This window comes from Emys orbicularis, chromosome 3 (genome assembly GCF_028017835.1).
Source record: "Emys orbicularis isolate rEmyOrb1 chromosome 3, rEmyOrb1.hap1, whole genome shotgun sequence".
Lineage (NCBI taxonomy): Eukaryota > Metazoa > Chordata > Testudines > Emydidae > Emys > Emys orbicularis.
In genome coordinates this window covers 183,561,306-183,587,878 of record NC_088685.1, presented here as the reverse complement: position 1 = coordinate 183,587,878, position 26,573 = coordinate 183,561,306, and the positions used below count along the sequence as shown (strand labels likewise).

Sequence of the window (26,573 nt, the reverse complement as noted above, 5' to 3'; positions counted from 1 at the left end):
TACAAAGCAAGATTGAGGACAAAAGGAGGGCCTGAGTTTAGTGGGCCGCCACACCCAAAAACTTGGGTGGGCAAAAAGGAGAAATATTGTTCAACAGAAGTTAAGCCTTGCTAATCTCCTTCTATAGTAACAAAAGCATCTATAGCAAGCTTTATAAGTAAAGAGCTGCCTCAACAAATATCTACCACACGTAATGTCTTAAGGCCAATCTACTTCATAAAAATAAACCATTTTTGGAGGAACAACTTGAAGTTTAATCAGTTTTAAAGACTGATTTAAAAGTAATTTCAAGGTACACCTGTCAATTTGTGGTATTAGACATATTTTCCTTTTTTTTTAAATTCTCTCCTGTTGAGAAGATCCACACATACAGAGGAAGATGCCTATTTAGTGAAAGAGTGAGACTGAATTTGAAAGTACTTATGTATAGTCAAAGTAAACAAACTGGAAAAAAATATATATTTTTCTCTAATCTTTCAGTTATAGTAATTTTAGGTTTCACTCAAAAGTAGATTTCTTAGTTGCCAGCATCCCTTTAAATGTGACTGTGGTCTCTACATTACACATATTTTCTCTAGTAACAAACTACTGCAGTTTCAACTTTCTAAACTGATATCTTTACCTGCACTATTGCTCTATTTCTCTCCTTGTCCAAGGAATTAAGTCTGCCTTTGGCAGCAGAAACTCACATGATTTAGAACATGACTTATGACATTAAGCAAATATTCTTTCCTCTTAAAATAGCCTAGTCTCATTTCAGTGGGAAAATGTCATATCTCATAAATAATCCATTCAACTGTGTGTGTAAGCAAGAACAAGAGAGTTATATCGACTGTATTGTGTCAAAAAAAAATCGGATACCAAAGATCACAAGTTTAATATAAATATGTTAAATTGTTCAAAAAAGGTTTGAAAAACCTTCTTGCCCACTCACCAATAGCGGAAGGGAAAATTTCCTGGGAGTGCGGGGGCACCCGCCATCAATTTATGCAAAATTTAAGCTTTTATTTAAATAAGTTATTTTCAGCCATAAGAGCTATGAGTGCATTTGGATCACATTTGGAAAGTTAAAAGATGCAGTGATGCCCACAACTTGAAAAATCCGCTCACCCAGGTTTGTAGAAGCTAATGCTTCATTAAAATAAAAAAATCTAAAAAAGTATGTGGTTTTTATGGTTGCAAAGAAAACCTTCCAAACGTGAACCAATGCAGTGAATCAAGTCCACGGAGAGAGAGCTCCAAGGACAAACAGGCAGGTAGACAAGGTGGGAGGAGAGTTTGAATACCATAACATCAGTTTAGCTTGGGGGTAGCCCAGCATTAATTGGTGTATTTAGGGGGAATGAGCAGCAAGATTTTTTGGGAGCACAGAATTCAGCTAGCAAGAGACAAGGTCTTCAGGCTTACCCTATTCTTTTGCTAGTCAGAAGGAAGGCGAGTGTGTCAGGGTTCCCTCCCCACTCTAAACTCTAGGGTACAGATGTGGGGTCCTGCATGAAAGACCCCCTAAGCTTATTTCTACCAGCTTAGGATAAAAACTTCCCCAAGGCAAAAATTCTTCCTTGCTCTTGGACGATATGCTGCCACCACCAAGTGAATTAGACACATGATAATAAGTGAATATACTGTAACTGGAATAGTTTTATAAAAACATGATAATAAGTGAACATAATGTAACTGGAATATGCTTCATGCAAAAGGTCTCTTGTAAGGTATCATTACAAAGCTTATAATCTACTGAGTGTGATCATCCTGTTTGTATAAATGTACAACCCTTGTATCTAAAACTAGAAATATGAAATACAACTCTGAGAGCCTATTGTAATTATGCAAAGTGTGGGCAATTAATGGTGGTTTGGAATCTTGATGACTCCCATTAACCAGGTCCATTGTCTGCAGATGGCTGTGTTTACCTGTGAGTCTTCCTGTATGTGTGTGTGCTAGCAAGTGGGTAATGAAGTCTTGCAGTGACATGTGATCATGTCACTTGAACTGGAATCCATCTTTAACCTGGTGCTTTTCCAGTGGGGGGGGGGGGCGGTGAAAACCCAGAGGGACAAAGGGTTCCCATCTTATGCAAAAGATATATAAAGGGGTGGAACAGAACAAAGAGGAGAGAGAAGAGCCATCATGAAGAATCCCCTAGCTATCACCTGAGCTGGAACAAGAGCTGTAACAGGGGAAAGAATTGTGCCCAGGCCTGGAAGGTGTCCAGTCTGAGAAAAAAAACTTACTGAAGCATTTCTGAGGGTGAGATTATCTGTATTCAGTTTGATTAGACATAGATTTGCACATTTTATTTTATTTTACTTGGTGACTTACTTTGTTCTGTCTGTTACTACTTGAAACCACTTAAATCCTACTTTCTGTATTTAATAAAATCACTTTTTCCTTATTAATTAACTCAGAGTATGTATTAATACCTGGGGGAGCAAACAACCGTGCATATCTCTCTATCAGTGTTATAGAGGGCGAACAATTTATGAGTTTGCCCTGCATAAGCTTTATACAGGGTAAAATGGATTTATTTGGGTTTAGACCCCATGGGGAGTTGGGCATCTGAGTGCTAAAGACAAGCACACTTCTGTGAGCTGTTTTCAGGTAAACCTGCAGCTTTGGGGCAAGTAATTCAGACCCTGGATCTTTGTTGGAGCAGACGGGAGTGTCTGGCTCAGCAAGACAGGGTGCTGGAGTCCTTAGCTGGCAGGGAAAACAGGAGCAGAGGTTGTTTTGGTACATTAGGTGGCAGCTCCCAAGGGGGTTTCTGTGATCCAACCCGTCACACCCTCCCCACTCTAAACTTTAGGGTACAGATGTGGGGTCCCACATGAAAGACCCCCTAAGCTTATTTCTACCAGCTTAGGATAAAAACTTCCCCAAGGCACAAATTCTTCCTTGCCCTTGGACGATATGCTGTCACCACCAAGTGAATTAGACAAAGATTCAGGAAAAGGACCACTTGGAGTTCCTGTTTCCCCAAAATATCCCCCCAAGTCCCTTCACCCCCTTTCCTGGGAAGGCTTGAGAGTAACTAAGGTGAGCACAGACCAGACCCTGTCCAATCAGATTCTTAAAAAACAGAACTTTATTACAAAGAAAAGTAAAAGAAGCACCTCTGTAAAATCACGATGGAAGGTAATTTATAGGGTAATCAGATTCAAAACACAGAGTATTTCCCCTCTAGGCAAAACTTTTAAGTTACAAAAACAGGGATAAACCTCCCTCTTAGCACAGGGAAAATTCACAAGTTAAAACAAAAGATAATCTAACACATTTCCTTGCTATTACTTACTATTTCTGTAATATTAGATGCTTAGTTCAGATATGGCTTAGGGAGATGTATTTTTCCTGCCCTAGTTCTTCGCTGACCCGGAGAGAACGCAAAGGAACACAAAACAAAAACCTTCCCCCACAGATTTGAAAGTATCTTCTCCCCCTATTGGTCCTTTTGGTTAGGTGCCAACCAGGTTATTTGAGCTTCTTAACCCTTTACAGGTAAAGGAGGGATTAACCCTTTACAGGGTAAGGAGGGATTTTATGCTACCCTTAGCTGTATGGTTAGGACAGAGTGGCTGAAGGTACTAGTGGATTTCAGCATGGTGAGTAGACTTAGTCCTTGGACTAGCAAGTATTGAGAACATATTTCAAGCCCTTGTGATGTTTTCCTGAGTCTGCATTCAGTTCCAGTTTCTCTGCTGCTGTTACTCATAACTAAGGCTGCGAGTTTGTCACGGAGGTCACGGATTCCGTGACTTTCCATGACCTCCGTGATTTCTGCAGCCGCCAGTGCACCTTGCTCAGGGGCAGCTCAGGCAGCCCCTGCTCCAGGCGCACTGACCGCAGCTGGGGCAGTCTCGGGCCCCAGCGCCCTCTTCCCCACACCCCCAGCAGCTGCAGAGTTTGGGTGTGGGAGGGGACAGGGGGTTGGGGCACGTGATGATGTGAAGCAGGCTCTGGGCGGCGCTTACCTGGGGGGCTCCCCGGAAGTGGCGACATCCCCCTCACTCAGCTGCTAGGCAGAGGCATGGCCAGGCAGCTCTGCTGGTTGCCTCCACCCAGAGCGCTGGCTTCGCAGCTCCCATTGGCCGGGACCACTGCCACTGGGAGCTGTGGGGGCGGTGCCAGCAGGTGGAGGCAGTCTGCAGAGCTGCCTGGCCACTTCTCCACCTAGCACCTGAGAGTCCCCCAAATAAGCGCCACCCAGAGCCCGCCTCACCCAGTCCCATGCCCCAACCCCACCCTCACCCAAACTCTGCTGCTGAAGGGTGGGGGAGACATGGAGCCAGGTAGGGAGCCTGCCGCCAGCGTCCCCCCAGCACCAGCAGGGGTCCTGGGCTGCGCACCACCACCTGTGCGCGCCCCACCCCCCGTTTTATTCACTGGTATTTTTAGTAAGTCATGGACAGGTCACAGGCCGTGACTTTTACTAAAAATACCTGTGACTAAAATGTAGCCTTACTCATAACTTTACCAAGCAGCAACAGTGTGAAATTATTACACTAGTCAGTTTTGCTGCTGTTATATAGAAATCTGTGAATAGCTGTGAAACTGTCATTAATCATGTCAGTTTCATGCAGCTGCTGCTTTTGGAAGGTCACAAGAGCTAGGAAACAGTGGAAGGGGAGCTAGAAGGGTGTGACGCTTCAAATGTATGGGATACCTACTATCCAGAGGCTAATACAAAAGATGGAGTCCCAAAGCACAGTCCAAAGACAACAACATGGTAGAAATGCCATTTGAGGGCAGTGAGGCTGGGCTTCTCACTTAGGCATTACCACCGGGCCTGTCTTTCATATTTACTACTATAGTATAGCTTTAGTCCCACTACTGGCAGATAGCCGCTAAAAAATTTCAAACCCTGTCTTTAGGTTTAGATTACGAAAAAAGGAAATTCTAACTAAAAAAATTTGTACTAGCAAAACCCATAGAACAGTCTCTACTGTGACCTTCTATAGGTTGCACAAGTATAAATTGCTACTAATACAAGGAACATGTTTTTCTTCCTTGTTAGTGCTCCAGCTATTCTGATTCTAGTGGTTTCTTGAGAAATACCAATAGCATTTTCTATTTCTGGTGTCTATTTGATGAAGCATATGATAAAGATTCGCTCTGAAAAATGATTTTGGGGGAAGTGTTTTTATTACATTTGGTAAAAGTTTAATAAGAGTCAGTTGATTTGATGCTACATAAACACTAATGACACAGCAGGGTTTCATCCTACTATCAGAAAAGTGCCAGATCTTATACTATTTGTTGGATGGACAAAATACTTGGGTGTATGAGGGATCCTGCAATAGCCTCACATCAACCTATAATTGTGCACAAACATCTTTGAAAATGTGAGAGTGTAGCATCCAGAGAAATCTTTAAAGAGGCATCGGTTATTGGTGTAAAGGTTCAAACAGCAAACTAGGTATCCTGACTTCTGGGTTCTGTTTCTAACACGGATTCATTCTGTGCCCTTGGGCAATTTTAAACTCTCTGCTGCTGTCTTCCATCTGCCAAGTAAAATGGACATACCACCACTTTCCTCAAAGAGGCATTGGTAGGGAGATTAATTTTCGTTTGTAAACCAAATTGAGGTTTATGGATGGAAGCATACCTCACAAGTGCTCTGTATTCTGCAGAACACTCTGGATTTTGAGTTTGTTTGTTTTTTAAAAGAACATAGCCCCACTGGTCTGACTGAATCAAAACAGCTCCAAAACTATGGGGATGCAAGAGTGCGGACAGCAGGAAGCAGAGAGAAGCAACCACTGCCTTTTTCATAGGAGAAAAGGGGAAGGGAAGAGCAAAGCTGCTGTTCCTTTAAGGGTGGTCAGGCAGGGAAAGCAGTGCTGGAACTGCTGCTGTTTTTGTGTTCATGGGAGAGGAGCTGGGGTACATAGAGCAAACTGGTCCAGGTTCAGGAGGAGGTGGAAGCCAAAAGTTTCCTGTGGCATCTAGGAGAGCAGCACAGCAGCAGGGCTTTTCAAGGAAATAGGAGGGCAGCAATAATGAACTTTGAGAGGGGAGGCACTGAGGACAATTGAAGCTGGATACAGCTGCCTCCTCTGCCCATGCTCTCAGTTCTGCTCCACTGCACACACCACTAAGGCCTGGTCTACAGTACATGGTTAGGTCCACATAAGCTGCCTTGCATCAACCTGGCTATGGAAATGTAGTCACTGAAATTTGGCTGCCGCTGACGTAAGTGCCTCCCTACGCCCATTTAGTAACACCGCCTCCCCAAGCACCGTAGAGTCACAGTCGATATAATTAGGTCAACACAGTGTCAATGTAGACATTGCGCTGCTTATGCCGACTATTACTGGCCTTCAGAAGTCATCTCACAGTACCCCCCACTGATAATATAATCAACACAAGCGCTCTTGGTGAGGACATGCACCACCAATACAAGGAGCTAAGTGTGCACACACACGCAAGCGATTTAATAACTGCAGTGGTTCTATGTCGACATAAGTTAGGTCAACATAATGTTGTAGTGTAGACATGGCCTGAGAGAAGACAGATCCCTCTGAGGTGTCTCAGAGCTTCTGTAGAATATTTGGTTTGCTGTTCAGAAACTCCAGTTTCAGTTGAAGAACAGTTCTACCTCCCATGGTGGGAGGGCAGCCTGTACTATGGATGTCCTTGCCCATTCCCAGGGCTCCATGATCAGAACTAAGGTCATGAGGGTTTCTTTCCTCTCCCCACCCAAACCCAAGCTACTGCTTGTGCTTCAGACTTCTCCATTAAGTTTATTTTTTTTAAAGAACAATCAACACTACCACCTTCTTTCATCCTTCAAGATTAAGCGAGAACTGTATGCTTTTCTAGTCCCTGACTACAGATTTGTGGTCCCCGCTACACACATTTAATGTTTCAGGGGTTGAGCTGTAGGTAAATATGCAAACTATTCCTGAAAGAGAATTAAATAAAAGCTACCACAAATTAACTCTTCCACAATTACCTGCAACATTAGTGTTAACAGGTACCATGACTTGTGTCTCCCCACCAGCTCTCAAATCTCAAGAGATGTACAAACACTGTACTAGGCAAATTAGTTCACTGTTCTGTCATTACATACTCCATTAACTATATTAATGAAGATTAAAATATACCACCACAAGTTGTGTGCTTAGCACAATTAGGAGTCCTATTTCTGGAAGGACTTTGGTGTAGAGCAATCAATGTCTTCTACTTTTATTAGCAAGTCAGTTAAGACTAAGGGAAATAGTTCCTCCTTGGTCTACCATCTCATACTGGCTTTTTAACTAGAGATGGGGTGCACCCAACTCTGTATTGTATCCCTTTATACCATAGTTATAAGTCTCTCTGTCATTTGGTCACCAGTTTAGCAAATTGTGCCTTGAGTACTTGGTCTTTGAGAGCTAGAACTGTCTATTCCATGAACATACATGTGCCACTTGACAGTTCTTCTTTAGTCTGCGAAATGAGCTGGTTATCCACCCATTTTGAACAATTTGCTGCTGGCCTTCTCCTCTATTTGGTCTTCCCAAACTCCACCCAGGTTTTTACTCATTGACTACTTATTTCCCCAAGTACTTACTGAACTTCCGTTGGTTGTGGTCTGTTTCTAAACTCCCATTTCTATTTATTTGTTGTTAGCTAATTCACTTAATCATCTTGTTCCTGAACTCCCATGCAGACAGAGAGCCCCCTTTTATACCTAGTTGAGTTAGGCAGAAACAACAAAAACTGCTGGTTTCTCTACCTGTTTTAACAATATCTTTATTAATCATAGCCACCCAGCTCCTCTGCTGCAATTCAACTCATTAAGCCTGCAGAATCACCTCAGCTCATTGCCCATAAATAGTCACTCCACAAATTTAAATGAATTCTCTTAAATTTCTCAATAATGGAGTCAAAAATTAGGGAAAGAGGACTTTATTGTGTTAGAACTAGGGCTGTTGATTAATGGCAGTTAACTCGTGATTAACAAAAAAAATTAATTGTGATTAATTGCAGTTTTAATCAACAGAATACCATTGAAATTTATTAAATATTTGTGGATTTTTTCTACATTTTCAAATATATTGGTTTCAATTACACACAGAATTCAAAGTGTACACTAACTTTATATTACTATTTTTGATTATCATTTTTACAGTGCAAATATTTGTAAACAAAAGAAATATTATTTTTCAATTCACCTCATACAGACGCTCCCCGAGTTACGTAAACTCGACGTACGCAAATCTGAGCTTACGGAAAAAGTTCCGTAAGACAGAAATAGGAGGGGGGTTTTTTTGGCGTAATGGTCGGAGATACGTTTCCGACTTGCGCAAAATTCGAGTTATGCAAGACATTCCAGAACAGAACGCTTGCGTAAATAGGGGAGCATCTGTACAAGTACTGTAGTGCAATCTCTTTATTGTGAAAGTGCACTGGTCACTTTATATTCTTTTTATTACAAATATTTGCACTGTAAAAATGATAAATAAAAAAAACTCTGAAAAAAGAAATAGTATTTTTCAATTCACCTCATACCAGTACTGTAGTGCAATCTCTTTATCATGAAAGTGCAACTTACAAATGCAGATTTCTTTTTGTTACATAACTGCACTCAAAAACAAAACAATGCAAAACTTTAGCGCCTACAAATCCACTCAGTCCTATTTCTCGTTCAGACAATCGCTTAGACAAACAAGTTTGTTTACATTTACGGGAGATAATGCTGCCCACTTCTTATTTACAATGTCACCAGAAACTGAGAACAGGCATTCACATGGGACTTTTGTAGCCAGCATTGCAAGGTATTTACATGCCAGATATGCTAAACAGTCGTATGCCCCTTCATGCTTCGGCAACCATTGCAGAGGATATGCTTCCATGCTGATGACGCTCGTTAAAAAAAATGTTAATTACATTTCTGACTGAACTCCTTGGGGAAGGATTGTATGTCTCTGGCTCTATTTTACCCGCATTCTGCCATATATTTCATATAATAGTAGTCTCGGATGATGACTCAGCACATATTGTTCATTTTAAGAACGCTTTCACTGCAGATTTGACAAAACGCAAAGGAAGTACCAATGTGAGATTTCTAAAGATAGTTAAAGCCCTTGATCCAAGATTTAAGAATCTGAAGTGCCTTCCAAAATCTGAGATGGATGAGGTATGGGGCATTCTTTCAGAAGTCTTAAAAGAGCAACACTCTGATGCGGAAACTACAGAACCCGAACCACCAAAAAAGAAAATCAAGCTTCTGCCTGTGGCGTCTGACTCAGATGATGAAAATTAACGTGTCAGGCCACACTGCTTTGGATTGTTATCGAGCAGAACCCGTCATCACCATGGACGCATGTCCTCTAGAATGGTGGCTGAAGCATGCAGGGACATATTAATCTTTAGCGCATCTGGCATGTAAATATCTTGCAACGCCAGCTACAACAGTGCCACGCAAACATCTGTTCTCACTTTCAGGTGACATTGTGAACAAGAAGTGGGCAGCATTATCTCCTGCAAATATAAACAAACTTGTTTGTCTGAGTGATTCACTGAACAAGAAATAGGACTGAGTGGACTTGTAGGCGCTAACGTTTAATATTGTTTTATTTTTGAATGCAGGTTTTTTTGTACATAATTCTACATTTGCAAGTTCAACTTTCATGTTAAAGAGATTGCACTACAGTACTTGTATTAGGTGAATTGAAAAATACTATTTCTTTTGCTTTTTACAGTGCAAATATTTGTATTCAAAAATAAATATAAAGTGAGCACTGTACACTTTGTATTCTGTGTTTTAATTGAAATCAATATATTTGAAAATGTAGAAAACATCCAAAAATATTTAAATAAATGGTATTCTATTATTGTTTAATCGCGCAATTAATTTTTTTAGTTGCTTGACATCCTAGTTAGAACACTTTGATGGCCAAACCATCTTTAGGGAATTAATTAATTAAGTCATGAAAACTCTGGGGTGTTAGCGTATGAATAACTCTGCAGGGATTGGTATAACTGAATCCAAAACCTTGAAGAGCTATTTCTTCTTTTTAAGAATTGATAGCAGAAATAGGGGAAATAGTCCCAGGCACCTTACCTCTGTACTGGTGTCTTCAGAGAAGCACTGATTATCTGTTCTATCACTTCTTCACTTCCCATATTGCCACCAGGAAGATAGCAGTGATCAATGGAAGCGAAGAGAAGAGGCTAGCCTCTCCCTTGCAATCAGAGGATATAATCAAGGCCATCAAGGACGAGTCCGGGCAAGACCCCCAGTCCTGATGGCCTACCAATAAAATTCCATCAAAATACCAAAGAACTGGCTCCTAAGCTGTTATAATTTATGAAGATGCCCTAAAGAATGGTACGTTACTTCCTACTATGAGGGAAGCCATAATTACTGTACTACTTAAACCAAGTAACGATGTGCAAAATTGTACTAGCTATAAATCCATCTCTTTAATCCAGGCGTTCTCAAACTTCATTGCACCGTGACCCCCTTCTGACAACAAAAATTATTACACAACCCCAGGAGGGAGGACCAAATCTTGAACCCACCCAATGCCTGCTGCCTCAGGCAGGGGGACCAAAGTCTGAGCCCCACCACCCCAGGGGGAGCCAAAGCCCCAGGGCTTCAGCCCCAGGTGGGGGGCCTGTAACCTGAGCCCCATCACCCAGGGCTGAAGCCACCCCGGCCCCAGGTGGTGGGGCTTACGCTTCGGCTTCAGCCCCAGACCCTGGCAAGTCTAATGCCAGCCCTGGTGACCCCATTAAAATGGGGTTGAGACCCACAGTTTGAGAACTGCTGCTTTAATCAATACTAATATAAATATACACCTCTACCTCGATATAACGCTGTCCTCGGGAGCCAAAAAATCTTACCGCGTTATAGGTGAAACCGTGTTATATTGAACTTGCTTTGATCCACCGGAGTGTGCAGCCGCGCCCCCCCCCCCCCCCGGGACACTGCTTTACCGTGTTATATCCAAATTCGTGTTATATCGGGTCGCGTTATATCGACGTAGCGGTGTACTTTCGAAACTATTGGCTAAGGTGCCTGAAAAAGTAATGAGTGATATGGTTCATCCCAACCAAGTGGGATTTACTAATAAAAGGCACGGTTCTGATAACACACGTCAGTTGATCAATGTAATGGCATTCCACTAACATTCTAGAAATTCCCATGCAAGCATTTCACTCGATGCAGAGAAAGATTTTGACAGTGAACTGGAAATATCTGTTTCTTACCCTGGATAAGTTTGGGTTGGGGAAATCCTTTATTTCATGCATAAAGCTGTCATATTCCAATCCCAACTTTTACATCCTGACAAATAGCACAATACCCCCATTCTTTGATCTGTTTCAAGGAAATAAACAGGGATGCCCTCTCTCCCCTATCATTTTCAACTTAGCATTAGAACCATTTACAAGACTAATTAGGGAACACTAAGGTATTTAATGGATCAAATCAGGGTCTCAGGAGACAAAAATCCTTCTCTCCTAATATATTAAAAAAAATTCAGGTCAATCAATATCCTACAAACAATAGATAACGTTGCAAATTCTCTGGCTACAAGATAAATTGGGATACATCAGAAACAATGAAGATCCATTGGATTTAGCTGGAAGTGGCTCTTCTATAGGGACATTTAGATGGCAGCAGAAAAACCTCAGATAGCTTGGCATCCTATTCCCTACGAAAATTAAAAACACAGTGAAGGTTAACCTAGCTCTATTAATCATGCAGTTATCAAACGATTTAAATAGATGGCAGGCACTACCTCTCACCCTTTGGGGGGAAAATGATCATTAAAATGAATGCCCTTCCCAGGTTCCTTTTCATTCTGACCTCCTTCCTACTCCATACTCCTCCCTTTTATTTTATTCAAATCGAAATCATGTTCAGGTCCTTCTTGTGGGGTGCTGGTAACAAACTCAGAATCTCCTTATAAGGATTACAATTTTCTGTCAAAACAAGTGGTTTCAGGTTTCCCAGCTTTAAAGTTTATCGTCAGGCAACAATTTTTAGCCAACCAGCACAGTGGCTCATTCCCTCAAGCTGTAGAGGCCTGAACTGACTCCACATGGAAGCAGAAGTGGTTGCTCCTTTACTCTTTAACAAAGCGCTGCAGTCGGATTATTACCGGATTCCCTAAAGAACAACTAACAACTATTGTGGCAACCAGAAATACTTGGCATACATCTATTAAATTTAAAAGTCACCCCCTTCTGCATACCAGGGCCTCTATCTGGAATAACTCAAAACTCTGTAAAGCAGGCAACCCCATCATTTGACCAGACGGGATTAGGGAAGGGATTTTGACCATCACTCAATTTATTGAAAATGATACCTTCCTCCCTTCTACAGTATTAAAAGAAAGGTTCAATCTAGAGACTAAGAAGGAGTGGCAATATATCCAACTTAAACATGCTATCTCCTGTCTGCTTGGCTCCAAAGCCTGTGCTACCCCTGACCCACCTAAAATGCTTTAATTTCTTAAAATATTACCCAGATTGCCAAGACCTATGGCAACATTATATGCACACTTGGCTGGAAAATTTGAATTAAACATGGATTGCCTAAAAGAGAAATGGGAAGGGGAACTAGGCAAATTCTTCTCTGCTAACCAACAGAAATTAATTTTAGCCAATACTCCAAACTGTTCCTTGGACATCTGTTTTAAGATTAATCCAGCAGAAAATTGTATGGATGATGCACTGGACCATTCTCCGACTGTTCAAAACAGGTGCTGCTAAAACAGACAAATGTTGGCACTATGATTCAGCAGGTGCTATCTTAACCCATACACTCTGGGAATGCTCCTATACCCGTATGTTTTGGGCAGAACTTAACTGGAGAGTGATTTTTTTTCATATCAAATAAAATTGTGTTACAAGCTAAACATGTAATCTTAAAGCTAATAGATGTTAATTGGAAGCTGAATAAATCTGAAAGACTTCAGCTAAGCAGAGCACTAATAATTGCTAAAAGACTCGTACTACATAAGAATTACCATACTGGGTCAGACCAAAGGTCTATCTAGCCCAGTATCTTGTCTTCCGACAGTGGCCAATGCCAGGTGCTTCAGAGGGAATGAACAGAACTGGTCTAAAAAAATAGAAGTCTAAAAAGTGACCAACAATTGAAGACTGGAGCACAGACATCATAAGTTTGGCACCCATGGAAAAGAACTGTATACCATAACAGAAATACCTAAGAAAAATTCTCAGAGATATTGGATGCTCTCCTGGAAGTATCTGAATGATCCTATTAAATGTATCCCTCCCTCCCTCCCCCCCGCCCGCTCACTTCCCCCTCCTCTCGCCCCACTTCCTTCCCTCCCAATCTCTATTCCCCTCCTCTGAACTTTGCTTCTATTCTTTATCTTAATTTTTCTTTAATTAGCTGGATTTTTATAAACTAATTAGGTTTGTAAATTGTGTTAATACAAATAACTGATTTATATTTTAACCATTCATATTTATTATATGATTAAATGTTTCAAGTATGGGTCAGGTTAGATAGCAAATGGTTAATATATTATGGAGAAGTTTATGTATATTTTATATTTTTTTTGGTATATTTTTGTAAAATGTAATAAGTTAATAGGAAAACAAATTTAAAATTTTTATTAAAGTGAATGTTTAAAATGAAATATACACGAGTTAAGAGGGGAGGTACTGTACATCTGGGGTCAGGCTTGGGTTATGAGGGATTACAGGGATCAGTTGCAAGGATGAAGAGATACATACACATCACATAACCGGCATAGACCCAGATTGGGGTGCAAGAGTTTTTAAAGTGTCAGTGGATAAGTGGGCTTGGGTACGCCACCCATGGAATGAATATAGAGTCCAAGTCAGTATCAGTGTAGCAGATAAGTACATGGGTGGGGTGCGTCCCTTGATCCATCAGGGAAGGAAGTGGGTTATTTCCCTGGTCAGCGGTCTCGGTTACTCAGTGTGGTATTGACAGTGTTCTGTAATGTGTTCCGTATAAATGTCTCTGGACCACCTGATGGCGTCGGACACCATGAGCTGTCTCATGAGCCGGGCATAGCATCGACCGACTCCGCACGCTCTCAGAACCGGCTCGTTGTGGGGGTCCCACGAGCCCAGGGCTCCCACGATCAGGGTGTGTATCTGGACCTCGTAGCCCTGGGCTCTCAGGGTCTCGGCCAGCAGGGTGTACTTCAACGCCTTCCGTGCTCGGGCCTCGTGGAGGGCCGGTGACCGGTTTTCAAAAGGCACCATGACGTCTACGATGAGGACCTTCTTCCTTTCTGCGTCCATCATGACGATGTCGGGTCGTAGTCTGCTGTCTGTCCCGGGGATGGCGGAGTCGAGGGTGATCTTCCCCAGGGATGGCGGGATGGCTTTAACCAGCCGGTTCTGGATGGCGTTGTGGCAGTGCCGCCAGGCTCCGGAGTGCTGTTTGCATCCACACAGGACGTGGGGCAGGTTCTCGTTTGCGTAGCCGCACTTCCTGCGGCGCTTGTCCAGGTTGCCGTGGCGGATGGCTCCATTGAGGGGGACGTAGTTCAGTCGGGCCCTGTGGACGAACCGCCAGTCGGCGAACCTGGTGAAGCTGCCCCCGGGGAGGAAGTGGTTGCTGGCGTCCCACTTGCTGGATACCTCAAACACCTTGCCCTGGTCCCGCTTCCGCTTGAGGTTCTCGGCGTAGTGGCAGCGGATGGTGTCCTTCAGGGTCCTTTCCAGCATAGCTCTGGCGGTCGGGGTGACTATGGTGTGGTCTGGGGTCTTTAAGCGTGGTACCAGTATTCCCAGCTCCCGGCGCTCCTTGCACCACTTCCAGCAGCAGCCGATCCTCTTACCCAGGCGTCTTGAGGCATTGCGGGCGCAGGACCAGAGGGAGGACAGGTCTCCCCGCTCTTTTCCGAACTCAGCCTCCAGGGAGCCGCTGAGGTAGGTGGCAATGTCCTGCTCGGAGGGGGCCCTGGCGATGCATTTCCTGACCACGGCCCGTACGGCTTCCTGTGCAATGCTCCTCACCGTCGGGTCTGGGTACGTCAGGAGGCGGAAGGCGTGGGTCATCACCGCCACGTCGCACAGGTCACCCATCCGCGGTACGTTGGCGCCGCCCTGCCTGTGGGAAACGTAGATGATGTCCATGCTGGCCCTGTGGGGAAGGTATTGAGGGCGTTGACCTTTTGCCAGGGGGCGAGCAGGGAGGAGTCGATTTGGGCCGCGTCTCGCAGGATCTCCGCGATGGTGTCTTCGGGGGTCTGTCGGACATGGACTCCTGTGGGTGTGCCGAGGTGTTGGTATACTTCTCCCTCTTCGAGGGAGGCCATGGGCTCGCCCTGGACCAGGAATCGTGATGGCCGGACCAGCGCCCTGGCGCTACCGTCGACGTGGAGGGAGGCGCACTTTTGGGGGTTGAAGCGGAGGCCCATCCACTCGGCGGCTTGGCTGGTGACGTCAAGCATTTGCTGGAGGCTTTCCGAGCTGTCGGCGACCAGGGCCAGATCATCCGCGTAGGCCAGAATGCTGATTTTCTTGCCGTGCAGGTCGAAGCCGGTCGGGCCGCTGGAGATGGCTCGGATGAGCAGTTCCATGGCCAGGTTGAAGATGATGGGGCTGAGGGGGCATCCTTGTTTCACGCCGCAGTGGATGGGGATGGCGTCCGTCTCTCCGTCCGAGGCGCGGATGGTGGTGGTGCAGTCCTTGTAGAGGTCCCGGAGGATCTCGATGAAGGTTTCTGGCATTCCGAACTCTCCCAAGGTGGCAAAGATGTGATGGTTGGGTATGGACCCGAAGGCGTTGGTCAGGTTGAGCCATGCTACGGTGCACTGCCTCTTGGACCTCCTGGCTTCCTTACATTCCATATTATCCACTACGGACAGCACACCAAAGCTCATTTATTCCAGTCTGACTGTGTGTGCTTAGATTTACCTCTTGTTGGCGTCTTTTGAGCAATTACAAAAACATTCTGCAGGACACCTCCCTGGAGAGAGCTTACTATGCACAATTTTGGCAAACAGAAGTGCTTCCTTCTATATACGGAGAAGAATATATAGCATTTCAACAGGTTGACACTGAGAGACTTGGGGGGAGGGAACAGGTGAATCAATAAAAGCCATAATATTTCCTTTTGAGCTTTATGTCCAAAGAAAACAACAATGTACTTAAAAAAACACCACTAAAGGAAAAGCAATTAAAGGATATAATTTGGTTAGGCCTCAAGAAAACCAAATTTCATTCCGCATCTTTTCAGGAAGACTGTATTGTGTTCAGCAATTTGTGTTTTTGTTTATATCCATGGAAAATTCAAGTTTTCCATTATTTATGATCACGCCAGTGGCCAGAAACCATCACCAGCCAATCAACATCCCTTTGAGTCCTGCGGTGGGATAGTGGGTTAGCCTGCATTTCATTCACCTCCTTCCCTCTCTGTGGTTAGGGAAACACACCTGGAAATCCTGGTTTGATTTAAGCCAATGACAAGACTTCACCCTTGCTATCTGGCAGGGGGAGGAAGAAAAATAGGGAGAAGCTCTAGAGCAGTGGTTTTTAACCTGGGGTTCCCCCAACCCCTGGGGGTGCAAGATGCCCTTTCTGGGGGTGCGAGATATGCCAGATTTTTTTAGAAGGTAAATCATCGAAAACACAAATTAAGCACAGGCACGTAAGTACAACTACTTTGTTTCATCAAACCTATGTATTTATTAACATTATACATTTCTTAACGATTACTGAAATATACAAACAAAAAAATTATTTTCAAGTTTTTAAGCTAATTGTAGTGAAATTACCTCGCTACAAAATACAGCGTACCTCCACGTTGCGGGGTATTTCTTGACGCATGTGCAGATGATGATGTGGCAGCGCCGTGGCTTTGTTTGAATTCAGTTAGCCGCTATCTCTTTCATTCTATAGTTATGATATATCTAGGTGTAAAGAACTGACCTACTTCAACGATTTTTTATAAGGGGTGCAAGAACATATTTTGAGAACCAAAGGGGTGCAGGCTGCAGTAAAGGTTAAGAACCACTGCACTAGAATCTTCCTTGAAAACTTAGCCTGAAGGTTCAACAGATGAAACAATTTTGGACTTCTAGAAGGAGGAGTTGGAGTCAGAAAGATGAGAAAGTAACTGAGGCACTAGGAATCTGAGAAAAAGGATAGCAGCTGGTCGGGATGGAGAGTCAGTGTCTTTGTTAACACTCATGGCATTATAACATAATAGAAAGACATTGACTAATTTCAGAAAATGTAACAGCGGTTTGTCAGAACTAAATGCTGTTCCTTTAAGAAACAGAAGGGGAAGAGAGTATAAGAATACACAAGTCTCCAGAGCATAAGCATATCACTATGCACAGGAAGCAGAACTAGACAATGAAATGGCTTCTGTTTTTACAGCTTCAAAAAGACTTCTTTATGTAAGTGGAGAAAAAAAACAGATTTTTAAGCTTCTAAATCATTCGTCTTCTAATGACGTCTAATCATTCGTCAAACTAATCCAACTGTGCATCAAGACACTAAAATACTCCCTCCTTTGAAGGGGCTGAGCAACCTGCCTTCAGCAGCACTCCAAGATTAAGGAAGCCAACACTAGTAACATCAACATGAAATTTTTAAAGCTTTCAAAGCACCCTAAAAATTGTCTCCACAGAAGGAACACAGTATTACAGTTAATAAGGAGAGTGTGTATGCAGGGTATCCCACAGGATTCTTGGGAATCCACATTTGAGAATGTGTATTTATTCACATGCAAGAAATATTAATGTGGAATTAAGGTAGTAGGCACTCAGTACTGCCCTATTCTCCTTGTGCCCTTCCAGGACATTTGAGTTTAATTTCCAAAACTGAAATATTGGAGAACCAGGAAATGTTCAAGTTAAAGTCCCCTGTAATGAAGGTTAACATTATGTGAAACAAATAGGCAGCTCTGGACAACCATAAAATACTGAGTTATGTGACACTTCCCACCCAACCTTAACTGCCCCCATTCGATTCCTGCTTTAAGGAATCAGTGACATCACAGGACCTTACTCCTCCCTATGCCCTTGCCAGCCATTTGCAAGTATTCCCCAGATCAATGGTGCTGCACAGTGAAGGTCCACTGGACTGGACTGTATGATAAGGGGTTCTGATTTGGAGTTTAGTTGGGCACTGAAAACGGCAGGGTTACTTTTCCCATTCTTATTGCCATCCCCATGCAGGCAGAGTTAACTTTTACCCCTCACATAGTACAGTGTCACCGTAGCTCTCAAAGACCAAATTTTTTTAAAAAGAGTGTCCGTATTCCTATGTGGTGTATACTAGTCCCTCATTTTACAGTTCGAGTACATGGCTTCCTCATTTTTATTTTTAGAAAATGTACTGTACTATCAAATAAACATTCTAAACTGTACCAGAAAATTATCTGTACAGTAACTCCTCACTTAAAGTTGTCCCGGTTAACGTTGTTTCATTGTTACGTTGCTGATCAATTAGGGAACATGCTCATTTAAAGTTGTGTAAAGCTCTCTTCTAACGCCGTTTGGCAGCCGCCTGCTTTGTCTACTGCTTGCAGGAAGAGCAGCCTGTTGCAGCCAGCTGGTGGGGGCTTGGAACCAGGATGGACCAGCAGCCCCCTATCAGCTCCCCCTCCCCTAAGTTCCCTGTGCAGCAGCTGCCTGCAGTTCAGCTGTGTCCCTCCCCCCACTGCCATGTGCTGCTCCTGCCCTCTGCCTTGGATCTGCTCCCCGAGACTCCTGCTTGCTGTGCGGGGCGTTGGGAGGAAAAGGAGGGCTAATGTCAGGGTGTCCCCCTCCCCCCTGCTCCTGCACCCCACTTACCCCATCTTCCATAGAGCAGGGGGGACAGACCAGGACTCAGGACAGAGGGAGCTTGCAGCAGCTGCCTCAGCAAGCTGATCTAATTAACAAGGCAGTGTACTTAAGGGAAATGCGCATATCTCCCTCCATTCCTGCTGCCTTGTGTAGAGAGAGAGTTAACCCTTGAGGGCTCAGCCAATTGCTAGTTCATCATTTAGCAGTAAGGGAAATATCCTACCCACTGACTCCTACAGCTCAACCAAGTTTCACAATCATCATCACTGTGTACCAGTATTAAATTGTTTGTTTAAAACTTATAGTGTGTGTGTGTGTGTGTGTGTGTGTGTGTGTGTGTGTGTGTGTGTGTGTGTGTGTGTGTGTGTGGTCTTTTGTCTAGTGAAAAAAATTTCCCTGGAACCTAACCCCCTTATTTACATTAATTCTTATGGGGAAATTGGATTCACTTAACATCGTTTTGCTTAAAGTCGCATTTTTCAGGAACATAACTACAATGTTAAGTGAGGAGTTACTGTATTAGAGAAAGGTGGTTAAGACTGAGAACTGCTGCCATGGTTAAGACTGAGAACTGCTTTCACTTATAAATTTAGGAATTTTTCTAAAATCCTCCAAGGTTTCCAATACAAATTTTTCATGTGTAGTAGAGGATAGTTTTCTGTCCAAATCCACAGGGATCCATAAAAGCAGTTTTTGAAATACGAGATGCAAAAATAAAGTGCTAGTCATGGGTTTGTAAACCATTTAAACTACCTTCATTTTTTAAAATTCTTCTTGTGTACCTTTGAGTCCCAACTTTTGCCCAGGAAAAACATGTGATTTTTTCACAGACAGAATAGGGAGTAAAGGCAAAGCTTGTAATGAAATAGTGATTGCAACCATACAGATAGATCTCCTACTGAGTGGATTTACATTCATTTTAATTTTGTGCAACCTGTAATTCAAAAACAGCTGAATCACATTTTTCATGCATTGGCATCTGCCTGCATTCTGCAACAAATCTGTTGCTACTAACAACAATAATTACCTTAGCTACACAAAACTAAGTTGCTAGGAACAAATCTTGGTCCTTTTGCTCCAAAAATATAGGCATCTACCTCTACTAAGGGATAAAGTTATAAAAAGACCCTTCCTAAGCTGCCCCAGCCACCAGAGAATAAACTGTTTGTCATAACAATTACAATAAGAACTTTAATAACTTTGTTTAATTTAATTACAATCTATATTCATTAAATAAAGAATATGCACAATGAGATATTACAATGTGGAAAAACTGATGTGATACTAGCAAAAAAAATTTGAGCTAGAAAGACACTAGTCAAAATTTTTAGATCAGGATAATTTTGTGATGACTTCACTTTAAAAAAGTGTTCTCAAATGGACTATAAACTTTTCAAAAAGATTCTCTTTTGCTTTCAGAATAAACCTGGAAATTTTCAGGACAAATTAATTTGCTAGCCAAAGTTGGAAGGGCATTAAAAATAGAAGTTTATAATGGAACCTAGTCACAAATGTATACCCCAATCCTTCAAACAGAAGTATAATTTTACTTATATTAGTCCCATTGAAGTTAATGGGACTCACATGAGTAAAGTAATTGCAGGATTCATGTCTTAATGGAAGAGAGAATTCTCTCTCTTTAAAGGTTGTGTACATGGTACAATTAAAGAGTCCATTTACTTCACTGGAAATTTTGAGTGTACAAGGAATACAAATACATCTAAAAAGTGACCTGAAAGGCATTTTACCTGATGAGATCTGATTTCAGCATTTTGTGTTCCTTCTAAACAACTGATGACATCATGGACATCTGAAACAGCTGCATTTCCAAAACTACCCTGTGTATTAGTGATGTTCTCAGTTGTTGCAATATGCAGTAAACAAGATCCAAGATGCAGTTGTCAGCAAGAACTGAAGTAGTAGCTGATTTTCAACTATTTCAATTGAAAATGTATTTAGGTCTGATCTTGTACTCCTTGTGTACCCCAAACACTATATACACACAAACACTTAAAAACATGTGTATAATAATACATATAAAATATTTAATATGTCTGTATGTAGTAAGTGCATATATATTTTTTATTTACTGTTCGTGCATCTTTTGTTTTCTGGAGAGTTAATTGCTTTATGAAATAGTATGAGAATACAACATTTTAAATTTGGACATCTGCAATAAAACTAAACAATAATTTTACCACTCTGAAGATTCTGAGTTTTTGTCTGGTTTTGGTTATAGAAAAGTAAGTTCATACAGAAAACCAGTGTGTAACTTATGTAGGACAGCTGGAGAGGGAATAAAGAGTTAACCGCCACTTCTCCCCCAGTATTTTTTTAAGCAAACATGTGTTCCAATATCGCTGCAATACATTATAGTACTACAGAAATCTTGGGATTAACTAAAGGGCATTTTTTACCCCTTCAGTAGAGAGAACCTAGCTGCATCACACACACAATGAATTCTATCTTCAAAGAGGAGGTGGCAAAACATACTAGTCCAGTCCCTTTTCTGATTCACAGAGCAGCACAGAAATTATTCTAGATGGAGTGCACTTACTGCCCTACTGACTAAACTGTTACAGTAGTTGCAGTTTACAGTATGATTAAATTAAATTTTTAAATTAAATTAGTGGAGATATCCTATCTCCTAGAACTGGAAGGGACCTTGAAAGGTCATTGAGTCCAGCCCCCTGCCTTCACTAGCAGGACCAAGTACTGATTTTTGCCCCAGATCCCTAAGTGGCCCCCTCAAGGATTGAACTCACAACCCTGGGTTTAGCAGGCCAATGCTCAAACCACTGAGCTCCCCCCCCCCCCCCCCGATATCTAATGGTTAGTTCAACATACACACTGTCAAACTGCAAAGAGCCTAACTCCAGCAGATGAGCTGCCAAAGTCACCCTACCTTCAGAGGCAGTCCTTCCTGTAAGCCACTGACAAATGCCATAACATGTTTTGACAGCATTAGCATATGAACCTCTGCCATAAGACTACAAACAACAGGCATCACTGTAAACTGTATGAGTTAGCAGATGGCTACGGGAAAAACAGTATCAATCAAGTTCAAAATGTCTCATAATGCAGTCATGTGAGTCATTTTGCACCTACAAATGTAATGCTATCCAAGAATACTATTTGGTAAACACAAGGTCACTTGCACAGACATTAGTCAAAACCAGATTTTTAATTACCACATATGTATTAAATTCCCAACAAGTGTTCAAAAATACTATTTTGCCTTTTTTTAATTACATAGGTGAAGAGCCACTTTACAATAAATTTAGGAACCACACTACCAAATGCAGTCGTCACAGATCTCTAAGAAACTGACTTACTCATTAGTCTCCATTATGTAGCAAATGTCATTGCTGTAGAGATGCAGAGTGCTTAGCAAAGACAGAATGTTATTCATATAGATGTGATACACTAATTAGAGGACTGCAGCAGTCACCATATAAAAATGGCATCATATACATGGCCAGGCAGAACAACAGATCATTCGAAAATATGAAACTGGCTATGTTTTTTAAAATGTACTTACACATTTCTATAATGCCCAAAACACCTCCAACTTTCATCTACTCCAGAAAATTTTAGAAAAAATTCCCACCGGTGTTACCACCAGACCCATCATTAGCACCAGCGGGAGCCCTAATATAGACAAGGCTCTGGCAGCTCTGTTTTTAACCATTGTAGGGCTTTGTTAACACAGTGGCAAAAATGCTAGTAAATGCCAGAACCTAATCTATGCTAATGCTCCCACCAGTAAAGAACCAGGGGGAGCACTGATGCAATTTTTGTTAATGGACTGTTTTATAATACTTAAATACTGCACCTACAAATGTGTTTGCTGCGGAGAAGGGACTGTTAAATTTCAGTTTTGAAATTATGCCCTTTTGGAAAGGCAGCACTTCAGTACTTTTGGTGTTCATGAGATACACTGATTTGAAAGCACTGGAAACTGAATTTCAACAGTGTAGCTACAATATGGCTAACAGAAGGGCAAGCTGACCCAGAAAGCTCTGCCACCTCTGGGTGGAAAGGCATATGTTTCATTTCCATGCCCATTCAGACCTTGGACTGTGAATAACAAAAAATGGCCCCGGTTTTGATGTGTGTGTATCCAGTAGCATAACTGGACTGAACCCATAAACTCATTTTATGTAATCCAAACATCCATTACTTGGTAACAATAGCTTTTTGTCATCATACACCCAGGATAAATTAATATGGGATTTTTTCCAAAAGCACCTAAGGCTGACATTTTCAAGAGACTAAGGGAATTAGACACTTAAACCCTCTTGAATTTCTAGTGGATTTGGGTCCCTAACTCTTTTGGGAACGTTGAAAATCCCAGCCTGAGGCACCTTTTGAAACTCATTAACTGTGGGTCCAAAGGATAAAATCTCTTCAAACTTGTTTCCCTCTCAATACTGCAAAATGGTTACAAATTGAATCAATTTCTTTAACAAGGAAAAGGTGAGAGAGGAAGCAGATTTTCACATCAGGCACTTAAATATATAAAATTAATAGTTTCCCAGTAGACAAAGATGCCTTTGCCAATGAAACATCCCTCTTTGCCCTTACTTCTTATTCCAAAGCACACTTTGACTTTTTGTATCATTCATGGTGACACAACATTAGATACATCTGCAGAGACAAAGAGTATTTTGTGCCAGAGAAGAGATTGAGGTTAAGCTCAACAAGTTACTAACTGGGTCTGTTACGTATTCCAGAGTCTAATTCAGTTTCCCTGAAACATAACCTCTCTTTGGAAAGTAGAACTACTGCCCTATCACAGTCTACTCTCCCCACAAAGTATACACAGATGTGCAAGAAGAAACCACTGAACAAAAACCTGTGTGCTACTTTTGGCAGCAATGTCTAGTACAAACTTATTCCCAGGAGAGATGGAGCAGTCATGTACAGTTTCTGGCTAAATAACTGAAGGCTTAGTGAGTAACTACCTTCATTAAAGCCAATAAAATCCTTCTTCCACAGAGACTAACAGGCTAAGCAGCCTTGAAATGGGAGTCTAGTCTCTATTGTAATATGAGCCTACAGTGGAAATTGCACCAGTTGGGGAGGCAGCAGCAGAAGCTCCCCAGCTTCCCCCAAACAAGAGCAGCAGCTCCCAGAGGCACCAGCATCAGTCCCAGCTACTTTAAAGATAGGGTTTAACCTGCAACAATCTAAAACCTGGCTCCAGTCCCAGCTCCTGCTGGTGTCACCTTTATAAATAGCCCCAGACAAAGGTCCCACTGGCTCGTGGGGGCAGAGGGGGATGAGGGCTGGAGTTTAATGGACACAGGACAGACTCATTGTGCAGAGGTTGGGGGCCTCTGCACTGTCACATGCTAAAGAAGAGGGTCTCCGCTCACAGCCTGAGCTGCTTTCACTGACCTCCCTTCACAGCCTGCAGACTGCTTGGCCCACGGGGACTTCCCCCCACATTAATGTTGAGCAAAAACTCTGGGGAAATAAAGGGATAGAGGGCAAAAGGCACCCACACCAGTTGGGTACACACATACGGGCGACAGTTACAGAGGACAGCGAGGCAAACACACACTAGGGGGCAGGTTACAGAGAGAAACCTGGCACCCACACGTGCGCATACACACACACACACACACACGGAGGCGCAGGGTTAGAGGACAGCCAGGTACACACACATTGGGGTGGGAGTAATAAAAGGCGGGTGCACACCACCAGTGTGTGTGTGTGTGTGTGTGTGTAAATAGACGATAAGTACACACACCCAAGGGGAGGAGTATTGAGGGCAGGTACACCCCCACCCGCTGGGGGGTGTTACTGAGAGTGGGTACACACCCACGGGGAGGAGTATGGAGGACCAGTACACAACTGCAGGAAGGGTTAAGAAGGGTGGGTGCACATAATCCCCAGGGAAGGTACCAAGGGAGGGTGTGTACACGCACGTGACCAAAGGCAAGAGAGATACCAGGGACAGACGTACATACATACCCACACACACCCTCGGGGAGGGCAGAGATACCAAGGGTAGGTGTGCCCCCTGGGGGTGGGAGGATACCAAAGGTGGGTGTGTACACACACACGCACACACCCTGCGGGTGCCAATGGCGCATGTACACTCACGCCTCAGGGGCAACGATAGCATGTGTAAAAACACACACACACCCCAGGGCACTGATGGCATGTGAACACACATCCGTGCACCAGGGAAGGGGGGACAACACACCAATGGCACGTATACACACACATGTGCATGCCGGGGGGACCAATGGCACATGTACGTACAAACACACACACCAGGGCTACCGATGGCACGTGTACATACAAACTGACACACCAAGAGTACCAATGGTGTATGTACATGCAGGCATGCATGGACCAGGGTACCAATGGCATGTGTACATGCACTCACCAGGGGTACCGATGGCGGGTGTACATGCAGGCACTGGGGTACCAGGCACCGATGGCAGGGGTGCGTGTACACACACACACACCCATACCCCGGGGGGCACCGACGGCAGGTGTGAGTACACCCACACCCATACCCCGGGGGGCACCGACGGCAGGTGTGAGTACACCCACACCCATACCCCGGGGGGCACCGACGGCAGGTGTGAGTTCACACACACACCTGCCGTCGGTGCCCCCGGGTATAGGTGTGTGTATGTATACACACCCATACCCCGGGACACCGACGGCAGCACACACACACCCATACCCCAGGGGCACTGACGACGGATGCGTGTACACACTCGCAGACACCCGTACCCCGGGGGCACCGACGGCTGGTGTGTACACACACAACCACACCGACCCCGCAGCCCTACGGCCGAGCGGGGCGGCCGCTCTTCCAATCCCAGCTGCCCCGGTCCGGCTTGCCCTCGGCGCCCCGCAGGGAGGCACTGCCTCGGCCCTGCCGGCGGACTCACGTGGAGAGTTTCCTGGTCCAGAAGAGCCCCCCGGGCCACAGCTCCTGCAGCTGCACGGCCCGGCCCAGGTTGCCTTTGATCTGGGCCAGCAGGCGGCTCGCCTCGGCCTCCAGCCGGTCCCCGTACGGCAGCAGCTTGTTGTAGGCGATCTCCTTCTGCGGCACGAAGCCCGGCGCCTCCCCGGGCGGCCCGCTCCCGCTCCCGGCCATGGCTGCCGCCGGCGCCGTCCCCCGCTGCTGCCGCCGCCCTCTGCGCCCGGCTCCGTCCTAACGAGTCACACAGCGGCTCCTGGTGACGAAGCAACCAACCGAGCGAACGGCCGCCTCCCGCTCGGGCCAGGTCACTTCCGGCGGGGGGAGCGGAAGGGGGAGGTGGAGACGGGGGGCTGAGATAGCCAGGGGCCGGGGCAGGGAACTGTGGGGGCAGATACTCGGGGAGGGAGGAGTGGGAGAGGCACTTTAGGAGCTTTGGGGGCCTTGGGGCAGGCACTCTGGGGCCTGAGAGGGGCAGGGGAGAGTGGGGCAGGCACTGGGAGCCGAGGGAAGTCAGGGGCGGCACTCTGGGGGTCGGGGAGTGTGATAGGGAGATGTCAAGGATTTGAGGAAGGAGGTTGGGAAGAGGTAGAGCTGAAAGGAGCTCTGGAGGGAGAGGCAGAGTTGGGTATCTGAAGGGGTGCCAGGAGTAGAGGCTGAGACAAGTGTGGTGGGGATTGTGCTGGAGAAGGACAAGAGAGAAGGGGCTGAGTCACTGGCTGCCTAGCAGTGCTGACCTGCCCTAGAGCTCTGTCCGGTTTGGATTCATTCAAGTCGCTCTGGCTTGTTAGGAAGGATTTCGCTGGGCATTTAAATGAGGCCATTTAAAATTTCACTTAAAAAGAAATCTTCATGCAAATTGTCCCACCCTG

At 44.1% G+C, this 26,573-nt stretch overlaps 1 protein-coding gene across 1 annotated transcript in view; it reads right to left on the bottom strand.

The window, feature by feature from the left end:
* The window catches only part of PSME4 (proteasome activator subunit 4), a 213,237-nt gene extending 187,481 nt beyond the window's left edge, over window positions 1-25,756 (bottom strand). Inside the window, exon 1 of the mRNA XM_065400759.1 lies at window positions 25,670-25,756. The gene's annotated coding sequence lies outside the window, so the exon portion shown is untranslated. The remainder of the gene's footprint in view (window positions 1-25,669) is intronic.
* Between the last annotated feature and the right edge of the window lie 817 nt (window positions 25,757-26,573).